General features: G+C 36.4%; 3 pseudogenes; all 3 read right to left on the bottom strand.

Moving 5' to 3' along the window:
* Positions 1-610: 610 nt before the first annotated feature.
* On the bottom strand, positions 611-8,277 carry LOC149561105 (xylan glycosyltransferase MUCI21-like; annotated as a pseudogene).
* Positions 8,278-8,332: 55 nt separating this feature from the next.
* On the bottom strand, positions 8,333-9,311 carry LOC149561104 (xylan glycosyltransferase MUCI21 pseudogene; annotated as a pseudogene).
* A 1,391-nt stretch (positions 9,312-10,702) lies between these two features.
* On the bottom strand, positions 10,703-12,165 carry LOC149561103 (xylan glycosyltransferase MUCI21 pseudogene; annotated as a pseudogene).
* Between the last annotated feature and the right edge of the window lie 1,211 nt (positions 12,166-13,376).

Here is a 13,376-nt window from a genome sequence, read left to right as displayed (position 1 = left end):
AAAATGATTTGAAAAAAAAAAATCTTATCAATTTGCTGCAAATGTGAAAAAGATAAAGTTATAATTAATACATTCATTAATGTAAGATAAAGTAGTTAGAAAATATTTGTATTTTTTGTTGAAGAAAATTAATTTTCTTCCCCACCAACAATAATATGGACCAATAGAATGGATGAAAAATATGATTTATAAAATACTGAAAAATTAAAAAAAGATATAAACATTTGAAATCTCATATAATCTTTTAAATTCTTGGATTTGATTGGTTAGTGTTAATGTCATCTTTCATTGACATGAACTCCTTGAAGAACATTGACCAGATTCTCTAGATTTTCGGGCAGTCTTATGCTGGCTAAAAGCAAAACTGATGCTGAAAAAATGGTAAGGTTGCTGAAAAAATTGATTGTGGAATCTTTGATGGCAATGGACACATAGCCATGAGACAAGTGAACAATGCTAGAAACTACTTGCATGGACTATGTAGAAAAATCGTTATAAAGTAGGAAATGACAGATTATCCCCGTCGTAGTCAGCGGTAGGAAAGATTGTTCATTTGTAGGCAGTAGGAAAGATTGTTCATTTGTAGGCGAAAGAATGTGACCCATCATCATCATGCCTTCCCGACTAAAAGAGTATGGCACTGTACCAGAAGAACTGCCCTATCTAGGTATCTGGCCCAGCCATATTGATCAATTGGCAGGCAGGGGGAGAGCGGTAAAGGCAGGGCCCAGTCAATACCCAATAGCACAATCTGGATAAACACAGAGCCGGGTCTCATGAATAGAAAGTGTGTCATGGTGGCACAATTAACTCCCACCATTACATCACATGAGTTTAAGGATCAAAACATATCTACCATTTCCATCTCTCTTCTCGGATTCCATATTTCTACCTCGAACCAATCTTTTCCCCCAATTTAATAATGGCCTTTTGGTTCATTATTTCCCTCGATTTTTGCCTTGAAATTATCACTAATTTGGGATTTTCTGGCTGAGAAACATTGGCCCTTAATGAGGATGAATTTTCTCTGTCATTTGTCCTCTTATTTGAGGCATGGTGTTCAGTATAGGGACATAAGCCTTGCTCAGAACTGCCCTGAAAGCTCTGATGCTTTTCTCGTCTTTCACGAGCTCTAGATTCACACTCAATTCATCGCGTATGTTGAGTTCGATTATCATCTCTAGAAAATAGTGGATTCACTTGTCATTGCTAAAATCGATGACGGGGTAATTGCTGAGCTTTGCAACAATCTCTCCATATTTTGTAATCCACCAATTATGGTACTTAAGAATCACAAAAACCACCTACCCGTTGAGATTTGAGGAAGTTATGTAGAGATGAATCAAACTATCATTTAACTCGTGGTAGAGGTTGCCTGTGTATCCTGTTAATTATTGTTAGTTGGACAGTTGTTATTTCTGACCCGAAAATAGCAGTAGCATTTATGGGTAGCTTGGACAACTGTTCGTCCTTATCTATGAATAGAACTAATATTTATGGGTGGTTTGGATAGTTGTTTGTCCACTTACCTAGAATTAGTAAATGGTTATTATTTACTAATTTTAGAGATTCCCTTTTGGACACCTTGCAACCAATGCTATTATTGGCTGTCGAGTTGTCTTAATCTCAGCCGTTGATTTGATTTAATCTCGGTCGTTGGTTTACCAACAGGAGTAGAATAAAAAGGGGTCATTGGGTCATTTGGAGTGGAAGCTTTGGTGAAGCAGTTTGCAATGTTAGCAAACAGTCTTGCAGTGTTAGCCAAAGCGAGGAGGATTATCCTTGATGGTGTCAAGGATCATATTGTTTCACATATCTCAGAGCTAGATACAGCAAAGAAGATGTGGGACGCCATTCTAAATCTGTACTAGAATGCTACCACCAACAGGAAGTTGATTCTCAGAGAGAAGCTAAAGAATACCCGGATGAATCAGGGAGAAGACTTCACAAGTTACCTCACCAGGCTCAGACTTGTCAAGGATGAGTTAGCAGCTGTTGGAGATAGCCCTAGTGATGATGAGCTAGTGAGAATAGCCCTAAATGGGTTTACTAAACAATGGAGTGTCTTTGTTCAAGTTTTTAGTGGACGAGATACTTTACCGAGTTGGGATCGACTATGGACTGATTTCACTCAGGAGGAGTTTAGACTAAGTCTTGTCAATGGGGCCAACAAGAGTCAAAAAAATGAGGTGGAACAAGAGAACGTTGCCCTAGCGGGTAAAGGGAAAGCAAAGAAGGGATCTAGCAAAAGATCAAATTCACAAAGTGAAAAGAAGAAAAAGGACCTTTCTAAGGTCAAGTGCTTTGGATGTCACGAGTTTGGCCACTATGTCAGTGATTGCCCAGAGAGGAAGAATGGTAAGAAGCAGGTGGTAGCTTCAGCAAGTGCAGTAGAACTCTCCAGTAGAATGGAAAAAGAGTTTGCACTCATAGCTTGTATGGTTAGCTCAACCTCACAGTGTGTTTGGTATATAGATAGTGGGGCATCATTTCATATGACAGGAGTTAGAGAGTACTTCTCCAGTTACAAGGAGGAGGACACCAACATCGAGATTTCTATGGGAAACTTGTCCAAACTCAACCCTGTTGGGAAAGGGACTGTTCAGATTCAGAGGGAGAATGGAAAGATAATTCCACTTCATGATGTGTTATATGTGTCAGGCTTAGGTATGAATTTGATTTCTGTATCTGTTCTTTAGGATAGGAGGTATAATGTACTCTTTAGAGGGACACATGTGTTGATTAAGCACAAGGATTGGAAATCACCCATAACTATTGGAGTTAGGAGTGGTCGCCTTTATAGATTGCAGTTTGATGCTACTAAGGCACTTATGAGAAATAGTAATCCTAGAGATCTTGGAGAGCTATGGCATAAGAGGATTGGCCATATTCATCATGGAGCACTTAGATTGCTTCGTGAGACCATGACAGGTGTTCCAGAGGTGAGCACAGAGCATGACGATGTATGTAAGGGATGTGTGTTGGGGAAGTTTGCGAAAGCATCTTTTCCAAGGAGTGACACCAGATCTAAGGGTGTTCTTGATCTAGTACATTCAGATTTTTGTGGACCAATGTCAACGAAATCTCTCAGAGGATATGAGTACTATGTTACTTTTATTGATGATTTCTCTAGAAAGACCTGGATATACTTCTTGAAGACTAAGGATGAGGTTTTCAGTCGATTCCAAGAGTTCAAGGCTCTTGTGGAGAACTCGACAAGAAAGAAGATAAAGGTTCTTCGGTCAGACAATGGAGGCGAGTACAAAGGAAATGTCTTCCAGGAGTTTTGCACCAAAGAAGGAATCAAGAGAGAATGGACTATTCCTTACAATCCACAGCAGAATGGAGTTGCTGAGAGGAAGAACCGTTCTATATCAGAGGCAGCAAGAGCTATGCTACATGACCAGGACATGCCTCGTTACTTATGGGCAGAGGCGTGTAATACAGCAGTCTATATTCAGAATAGAGTTCCACACAAGGTGCTAGGGAAGCTGACACCAGAGGAGGTTTTCACAGGGAAGAAGCCAGATGTTAGTCACTTCAAGATATTTGGGAGTTTGGCATATTGTCATATTCCTGGAGATACACGTACAAAGTTAGATCAGACTGCAGAGAGGGGGTACTTTGTTGGGTACAGTGAGACCTCAAAGGCATACAGGATTTTCATTCCAGGGACTAAAAGAATTATTGTCAGACGAGATGTCAAGTTCATGGAGGACAAGGCATTCAGGAGATCCAGAGATTTGCCAGCAGATGATCAGAGTGAGCAGCCAATAGAAGCTCCAAGACCAAGTCAAGGGTAGCAAAGCTCAAGTATAGTTACCAGTACGAGTTTAGACTCAGTTAGTGAAGATTCACAGAGTATGGAGCAACGGGTGCAATAGGAAATGCATCTAGAAGACTTAGAGGTTGACATTTCATCCTCTATAGTTGGCAGCAGGAACCATGTGGTTTCAGATACACAAAGGGATACTCAGGAGTTTGTGGGAACTCCTAGGAAGAGTACTAGACAGCGAAGACAACCAGCCAAGTTCAATGACTATGTGGCATTAGTTAGTCAGTTGGTAGATAGTGAGCCTTCTAGCTATCAGGAAGCTGCAGAACATCAAGTATGGCGAGATGCTATGGTTGAAGAATATTCTTCAATAATGCAGAATGATGTGTGGGAGGTAGTACCTAGACCAACAGATAGGGCTATAGTTGGATCACGCTGGATCTATAAGATAAAGCACGGTGCAGATGGTAGCATCGAGAAATACAAGGCTACGTTCGTGGCAAAGGGGTTCTCTTAGAAGGAGGGAATAGACTATGAGGAGACATTTGCTCCAGTTGCCAGGTATACTTCTATACGAGCTGTAATCTCACTTGCAACACAGATGGGATGGCAAATCCATCAAATGGATGTCAAAACAGCATTCCTCAATGGTTAGTTGAAGGAGGAGGTATACATAGAACAACCAGAAGGCTTTGTAGCACACAGCAAAGAGACCCACGTGTGCAGATTGAAGAAAGCATTGTACGGACTCAAGCAGGCTCCTAGAGCATGGTATGAGCGCATTGATACATACTTGCAGAAAATGGGCTTTGTGAAGAGTGAAGCAGATGCTAACCTCTACTACTTGATGGTTAGGGGTGAGATTCTAATTCTTGTTCTTTATGTGGACGACCTATTTCTTACAGGTTCACTAGGGCTCATAGTGGATTGCAAGAGGAACCTTGCAGAAGAGTTCGAGATGAAGGATTTAGGACTTATGCACTACTTTCTAGGTATGGAAGTGTGGCAGACAGATGGGGAGATTTTCCTTGCTCAAGAAAAATATTGCATTGAAATCTTGAAGAAATTTGGGATGGAGGATTGCAAAGCCATGTCTACACCCATGATCACAAATTGGAGGAAGGTAGATACATCTAAGGAGAAAGATGTAGATCCCACTTTATATAGACAGTTGATTGGTTCGCTTATGTATTTGGTCAATACTAGGCTAGATATAGCATTTGCAGTAAACTCTCTTAGTCAGTTCATGGTTGAACCAAAGAGAATGCATTGGATAGCGGCTAAGCATGTGCTATGTTACTTGTGTGGTACAGTCGAGTATGGGATCAGATATGTTCGGGGTGAAGGTATCAAGTTGATAGGCTATACTAATGCAGATTGGGCAAGAAGTACAATGGACAAAAGGAGCACTTCAGGATATTGTTTCAGCTTGGGATCAGGAGTTGTATCTTGGTTCAGCAGGAAGTAGAAGTCTGCGGCTCTAAGTTCAGCAGAAGCAGAATACATAGCAGCTAGCATGGCGACATGTGAAACTATATGGCTTCGAAAGTTGTTAGTAGCCTTGTTTGGTTAGGAGGTTGAGACTACTGTGATACATTGTGACAATCAGAGTTGCATCAAGTTGTCTGAGAATCCAGTGTTTCATGATAGGTTTAAACATATAGATATCAGATATCACTTCATCAAAGATTGTGTACAAAGGGGAGTTGTTCGACTACAATATATACCTATAGATGAGCAGGTAGCAGACATTCTGACGAAGGCTTTGGGAAAGGCCAAATTTATCTTCTTCAGAGATAAGATGGGTGTCATGCAGAACAACTTCCTCGCTAAGAGGGAGTGTTAATTATTGTTAGTTGGATAGCTGTTATTTCTAACTCGAAAATAGCAGTAGCATTTATGGGTAGCTTGGATAGCTGTTCGTCCTTATCTATGAATAGCACTAATATTTATGGGTGGTTTGGACAGCTGTTTGTCCACTTGCCAAGAATTAGTAAATGGTTATTATTTACTAATTTTAGAGATTCCCTTTTGGACACCTTGCAACCAATGCTATTATTGGCTGTCGAGTTGTCTTAATCTCAGCCGTTGGTTTGATTTAATCTCGGTCGTTGGTTTACCAACAGGAGTAGAATAAAAAGGGGTCATTGGGTCATTTGGAGTGGAAGCTTTGGTGAAGCAGTTTGCAGTGTTAGCAAACAGTCTTGCAGTGTTAGCAAGGGCGCAGTGTTAGCGTGGGGATAGCAGTGGGGAATATCAGCGGGAGAAATTAGGAGGTTGTCGGAGTTCTGCCAGTGAGAGGCAAGGAATTTTGTATCTCTTGATTTGCTGAAGTTTAATATAATTCCTCATCTGCAGAACTGGTTTTCCCTTAGGGGTTTTTCCAAGGACAATTTGTCCAAAAATATTGTGTTCATTGTGTTGCGCATTTCTTTCCGTATTATAAGTGAAATTGCAGTTGTGTTATTTTTCAATATTAGCTGAGAATTTGTTTTTAGCAGTTTAATAATCATTTATGATAGGAGATTAATAATCAGTGACTGCAATAGTTTGATTTTTCACATATCCCTGGTGGAGAAAACTATGGCAGGCACATCAAGCTGGACTTGGCAGCATTCAACATTAAATTCCCTTGTTTTGAGGGTGATTTCATCTATGGTGTTCATGGTGCTCTATTCCCATTTGCATGTATAAGGCCAGATTTTCTCCTGAACTAATTTATGATTGTCTATGTGAAGAGAAATAGAGGCAGTTTTAGAATGAGTTCTCACATCCCCTCTCAGTTAGCAAGCATCTGTTCTGTACTAAGAAAGGTTGCAGCAAATCATTCCTCTACCATGGTCGCTAGAGGTATTCTTTCTACCTACATCTGCCTCATAAAATCAGATCATTTCAATTTAATTCCTTCCTTTGTCGCCATTAAAATTTGAAAGTAAGCACAAAAAGAGAGAGGAGTGTTGTTTTTACCATTGATGAAGGAAGAGCGGCTCAGATCATCAAGCTCAGACTTCTTCTTCTACTACTATTGTCATGTTATTTTCAGATGATGATTACGAAGGGCTACATGAGTCTGTAGATTTGTATTTGCATAAAGCATACCCCCTTTACTAGCATCTACAACAAAAATAAAATAAAAAATATTTTGGATTAAATTCAAGAACCCATTAGCCAACAAAGATTTGATAACAAAAAAGTAGCACCAACTGTCAAAAATCCAATAATAATTGAGCTTACATAAACGAAGCTTATGCAGGCAAAAGTCAGAGCATAAGAAAACAGTTATAATTTTAAAAATCATTTTCTTGAATTTTTTTCATTAGATATTAATATAATAACGATTGATTATATATTTAAAAAAATTATAAATTTTCAAAGGAACTTTAATTGTCTTGAATGTAAGATATCAAAGAATAATCAACATAAAATGAAGTTTATATAATATTACAATTTTTTTCATATTAAAAAATGTTTACGATTTATGGAGGCTTTCTTCTCATTGAAATGGTCAATATTTATTTTATTTCTAAAACATTGAATGTAAAGATTTTTATTATTTGGAAAAAATATTTAATTATGTAAGACACAAATACATAAACAATTATAAATTTATACTATTATAAAAGATATTTGGTCTTCCATTAAAACATAGCATGTAGGTGAAAGCTCTCTTAGAATGAAAAATAGTTATATTTTTTAAATCAAAAGAGACATCAAATTGAACAATTATCATGTAATTTTGTAACATATTTTTTCTTAAGATCATTATAAACTTTGTACAATTAAATCAATTAATTACAAACTATTTAAATATACTAATAAATAAATAATTGTATAACTGAAATGATTAAAAAATGATTTAGCTAAAGCACATATATCATTTGTTTTCATATATATATATATGGAAAAGAGCAATCTCATTCTTGTTTAATTCATCTGGTATTTGATTGGAATATGTTACTCCCTTGTTTGATTGTACAAAATTGAAATTAGAATACAGTTAAGTTTAAATTTTAATTGGTATTTACTTTGGTGTATTGCATTGAATTATCTTCTCTGGAATCCAAGCCAAGAGTTGTCTCATTTTAACTATCAAACTTTGTATAGGGAGAAAATGCAAACTCTGTACCATGCATGGTAAAGGTTCAAATTAAAATCGATTGCACTGTGGGCTCCTCTTTCCAATATTCACATGTGTGTAGCAGAATGCATTAGATAGGAATCCAATTGTGCATCATTGATCGGATTATCTAGATTTCCTGGCAGTCTTATGCCAGCTAAAAGCAAAATCAATGCTGAAAAAATGGTAAGGTTGTTGAAAAATTGATTGTCGAATCTCTGATGGCAATGGACACCTACCCATGACACAAGCGAATAAAACTAGAAAATTCTTGCATGGACTATATAGGAAAATTATTATAAAGTAGGAAATTACGGATTATCCCCATCGTAGTCAGTGGCAGGAAAGATTGTTCATTTACAGGCGGAAGAATGTGACCCGTCATCGTCATGCTTTCCTGACTAAAAGAGTATGGTGCTGCACCAAAACAACTGCCCTATCTAGATATCTGACCCAGCCATATCGATCAATCGGTAAGGAAGGGGAGAGCGGTAAAGGCAGGGCCAATCAGTACTCAATGGCACAATCTGGATAAACACAGAGCTAGGTCTCGTGAATAGAAAGTGTGTCACCATGAACTACCACCATTACATCACATGAGTTTAAGGATCGAAACATATCTACCATTTCTGTCTCTCTTCTAGGATTTAGTATTTCTACCTCAAACCCAATCTTTTCCCCCAGTTTAACGATGGCCTTCTAGTTCATTATTTTCCTTGATTTTTGCCTTGAAACTGTCACTAATTTGGGCTTTTCTGGCTGAGAAGCATTGGCCCTTAAAGAAGATGAATTTTCTGTATCATTTGTGCTCTTTATTTGAGGCATGGAGTTCAATCTAGGGGCATAGGCAATGCTCAGAACTTCCCTAAAATCTCTGATGCTTTTCCCATCTTTCATGAGCTCTGGATTCACACTCAATTCATCACGTATGTTGAGTCCGATTATCATCTCTAGAAAATAGTGGATTCGCTTATCATTGCTTAAATTGATGACGGGGTAATTGTTGAGCTTTGCAACAACGTCTCCATATTTTGTCATCCACCAGTTATGGTACTTAAGAATCACAAAAACAACCTACCTGTTGAGATGTAGGGATGCTATATAGAGAGGAATCAAATCATCATTGAACTCATGGTAGAGGTTGCTTGTGCATCCCCCAGTGGAGAAAACAATGGCAGGCACATCATGCTGGACTTGGCAAGATTTAGCATTAAATTCCCCCATTTTGAGGGTGATTTCATCTATGGTGTTCATAGTGCTCTATTCCCATTTCCATGTATAAGGCCGGATTTTCTCTTGAACTAATTTATGATTGTCCATGTGAAGAGAAATAGAGGCAGTTTCAGAATGAGTTCTCACATCCCCTTTTAGATAGCAAACATCTATTCTGTACTGAGAACGGTTGCAACAAATCATTCATCCGCCATGGTTGCCAGAGGTATTCTTTCTTCCTACATCTACCTCATAAAATTAGATCATTTCAATTTATCTCCTTCCTTTGTCGCCATTCAAGTTTGAATTTAAGCACAAAAAGAGAGAGGAGTGTTACTTTTACCATTGATGAAGGAAGAGCAGCTCAGATTATCAAGCTCAGACTTCTTCTTGTGCTACTGTTGCCATGTTATTTCTAGATGATGATTACAGAGGGCTACATGAGTCTATAGATTTGTATTTGCATAAAGCATGCCCCTTGACTAGCATCTACCCAAAAAAAAAAAAAAAAAAAAAAATTGGATTAAATTCAAGAACCCATTAGCCAACAAAGATTTGATGACAAAAAGGCAGCACCAAATGTCAAAAGTCCAATAATAATTGAGCTTACATAGATCAGTAATGGGGTTAAAGAAGCTTATCATGTAATTTAGTAACATACTTTTCCCTAAGATCATTATAAAATTTGTACAATTAAATCAATTAATTACAAAACTATTTAAATATATTAATAAGTAAATAATTTTATAATTGAAATGATTAAAAAATGATTTAGCTAAAGAACATATATCATTTGTTTTCAAACATATATACATACATACACACATATATATACATATGTATATATGTATATATATGTATTTTTGTGTATATATGTATGTATGTATATATAAATCTATATCTATATACACACATATATAATTATAATTATATTATATATATACATACATACATACATATGTATGGAAAAGAGCAATCCCATTCTTGTTTGGTTCGTTTGGTATTTGATTGGAATATGTTACTCCCTTATTTGATTGTACGAAATTGAAATTAGAATACGGTTAAGTTTATATTTTAATTGTTATTTGCATTAGTCTATTGCATTCAATTATCTTCTCTAAAATCCAAGCCAAGAGTTGTCTCCTTTTAGCTATCAAACTTTGTATAGGTAGAAAATGCAAACTCTGTACCATGCAATTTAAAGGTTCAAATTAAAACTGATTGCACTGTGAGCTCCTCTTTCCAATATACAGATGTGTGTAGCAGAATGCACTAGATAGGAATCCAATTGAGCATCATTGACTGGATTGTCCAGATTTCTTGACAGTCTTACGCTAGCTAAAAGAAAAACTGATGCTAAAAAAATGGTAAGGTTGCTGAAAAATTGATTGTTGAATCTCTGACAGCAATGGACACATAGCTGTGAGACAAGCAAACACCACTAGAAACAGCTTGCATGGACTATGTAGGAAAATAATTATAAAATAGGAAATGACAGATTATCCCTGTTGTAGTCAGTGGCAGGAAAGATTGTTCATTTGCAAATGGAAGAATGTGACCCGTCATCGTCATGCTTTCCCGAGTAAAAGTGTATGGCACTATACCAGAAGAGCCGCCCTATCTAGGTATCCGACCCAACCATATCGATGAATTGGCAGGCAGGGGGAGAGCGGTAAAGGTAGGGCCCAATCACTACCTAATGGCACAATCTGGATAAACACGATATCGGGTCTCATGAACAGAAAGTGTGTCATGGTGGCACCATGAACTCCCACCATTACATCACGAGTTTAAGGATTGAAACATATCTACCATTTCCATCTCTCTTCTCGGATTCAGTATTTCTTCCTCAAACCCAATCTTTTCCCCCAATTTAACGATGGCCTTCTGGTTCATTATTTTCCTCAATTTTTGCCTTGAAATCACCACTAATTTGGGATTTTTCAGCTGAGAAACGTTGGCCCTTAAGGAGGATGAATTTTCTTTGTCATGTGTGCTTTTTATTTGAGGCATGGACTTCAATCTAGGGGCATAGGCATTGCTCAGAAGTGCCCTGAAATCTCTGATGCTTTTCCCATCTTTCATGAGCTCTGGAGTCTGGATTCACACTCAATTCATCACGTATGTTGAGTCCGATTATCATCTCTGGAAAATAGTGGATTCGCTTATCATTGCTAATATTGATGAGGAGGTAATTGCTGAGCTTTGCAACAATCTCTCCATATTTTGTCATCCACCAGTTATGGTACTTAAGAATCACAAAAACCACCTGCTCATTGAGATGTGGGGATGTTATGTAGAGAGGAATCAAACCATCATTGAACTCATGGTAGAGGTTGCCTATGTATCCCTCAGTGGAGAAAACCATGGCAGGCACATCATGCTGGACTTGGCAGGATTCAACATTAAATTCCCCTGTTTTGAGGGTGATTTCATCTATGGTGTTCATGGTGCTCTGTTCCCGTTTGCATGTATAAGGCCAGATTTTCTCCTGAACTAATTTATGATAGTTCGTGTGAAGAGAAATAGAGGTAGTTTCAAATGAGTTTTCACATCTCCTCTCAGATAACAAACATCTGTTCTATACTGAGAACAGTTGTAGCAAATCATTCCTCCGCCATGCTTGCCAGACGTATTATTTCTTCCCACATCTGCCTCATAAAATCAGATCATTTCAATTTAATTCCTTCCTTTGTCACCATTAAAATTTGAATGTCAGCACAAAAAGAGAGAGGTGTTGTTTTTACCATTGATGAAGGAAGAGCAGCTCGGATCATCAAGCTCAGACTTCTTCTTCTGCTGCTGTTACTGTATTATTTCCAGATGATGATTACAAAGGGCTACATGAGTCTGTAGATTTGTCTTTGCATAAAGCGTGCCCCCTTTACTAGCATCTACAACAAAAAAGAGAGTATATTTTTTATTAAATTCAAGAACCCATTAGCCAACAAAGATTTGTTGACAAAAGAGTAGCACCAAATGTCAACAATCCAATAATAATTGAGCTTACATAGATCAATAATGGGTTAATGAAGCTTATGCAAGCAAAAGTCAGAGCATAAGAAAACAGTTATTATTTAAAAAATCATTTTCTTGAATTCTATTTTTAGTCACATAGCTTGTCATACATCATTCTATCTCTATAGTGGTACACAAACATCATTTCTATGAAAGGTGTATGGTGTTAAAATGTGGTTAGTCCGAGAAATTTTTATTAGATATTAATATAATAAGAGATTGATTATATATTTTAAAATATTATTCAATTTTTGAAGGAACTTTAATTGTCTTGAATGTAAGATATCAAAGAATAATCAACATAAAATAAAATTTATATAATATTATAATTTTTTTCATATTAAAAAAATTCAAGATTTATGGAGGCTTTCTTCTCATTGAAATGGTCAATCTTTATTTTATTTCTAAAACATTGAATATAAAGATTTTTATTATTTTGAAAAATAATTTAATTAACTAAGATAGAAATACATAAAAAATTATGAGTTTATACTATTATAAATGATATTTGGTCTTCCATTTAAACATAGCATGTAGGTGAAAGCTCTCTTAGGATGAAAAATAATTATAATTTTTAAATTCAAAAAAGACATCAAATGGAACAATTATCATGTAATTTTGTAACATATTTTTTCCTAAGATCATTATAAACTTTGTACAATTAAACCAATTAATTAGAAAACTATTTAAATATATTAATAAATAAATAATTTTATAACTGAAATGATTAAAAAGTGATTTAGCTAAAGAACATATATCATTTGTTTTCATATATATATATATATATATATATATATATATATATATATAAAAGAGCAATTCCATTCTTGTTTGGTTCATCTGGTATTTGACTGGAATATGTTACTGTCTTGTTTGATTGTACAGAATTGAAATTGAAATATAATTAAGTTTATATTTTAATTGATATTTGCATTGGTGTATTGTGTTCCAAGAGTTGTCTCATTTTGGCTACCAAACTTTGTATAAGGAGAAAATGCAAACTCTGTACCACACATGGTAAAGGTTCAAATTAAAACTGATTGCACTGTGGGCTCCTCTTTCCAATATATGTATGTGTGTAGCAGAATGCACTAGATAAGAATTCAATTAAGCATCATTGACCAACTAATGCTGAAAAAATGGTAAGGCTGCTGAAAAATTGATTGTAGAATCTCTGACGGCAATGGACTCGTAGCCATGAGACAAGCGAACAGTTCTGGAAACTACTTGCATGGTCTATGTAGGAAAATTGTT

The sequence above is a fragment of the Cupressus sempervirens genome, chromosome 4 (assembly GCF_028749045.1).
Source record: "Cupressus sempervirens isolate cs-2001-9-10 chromosome 4, ASM2874904v1, whole genome shotgun sequence".
In the NCBI taxonomy this organism is placed as follows: domain Eukaryota; kingdom Viridiplantae; phylum Streptophyta; class Pinopsida; order Cupressales; family Cupressaceae; genus Cupressus; species Cupressus sempervirens.
Note: the sequence above shows the minus strand (reverse complement) of the source record. Positions and strands in the feature narration are given on the sequence as shown.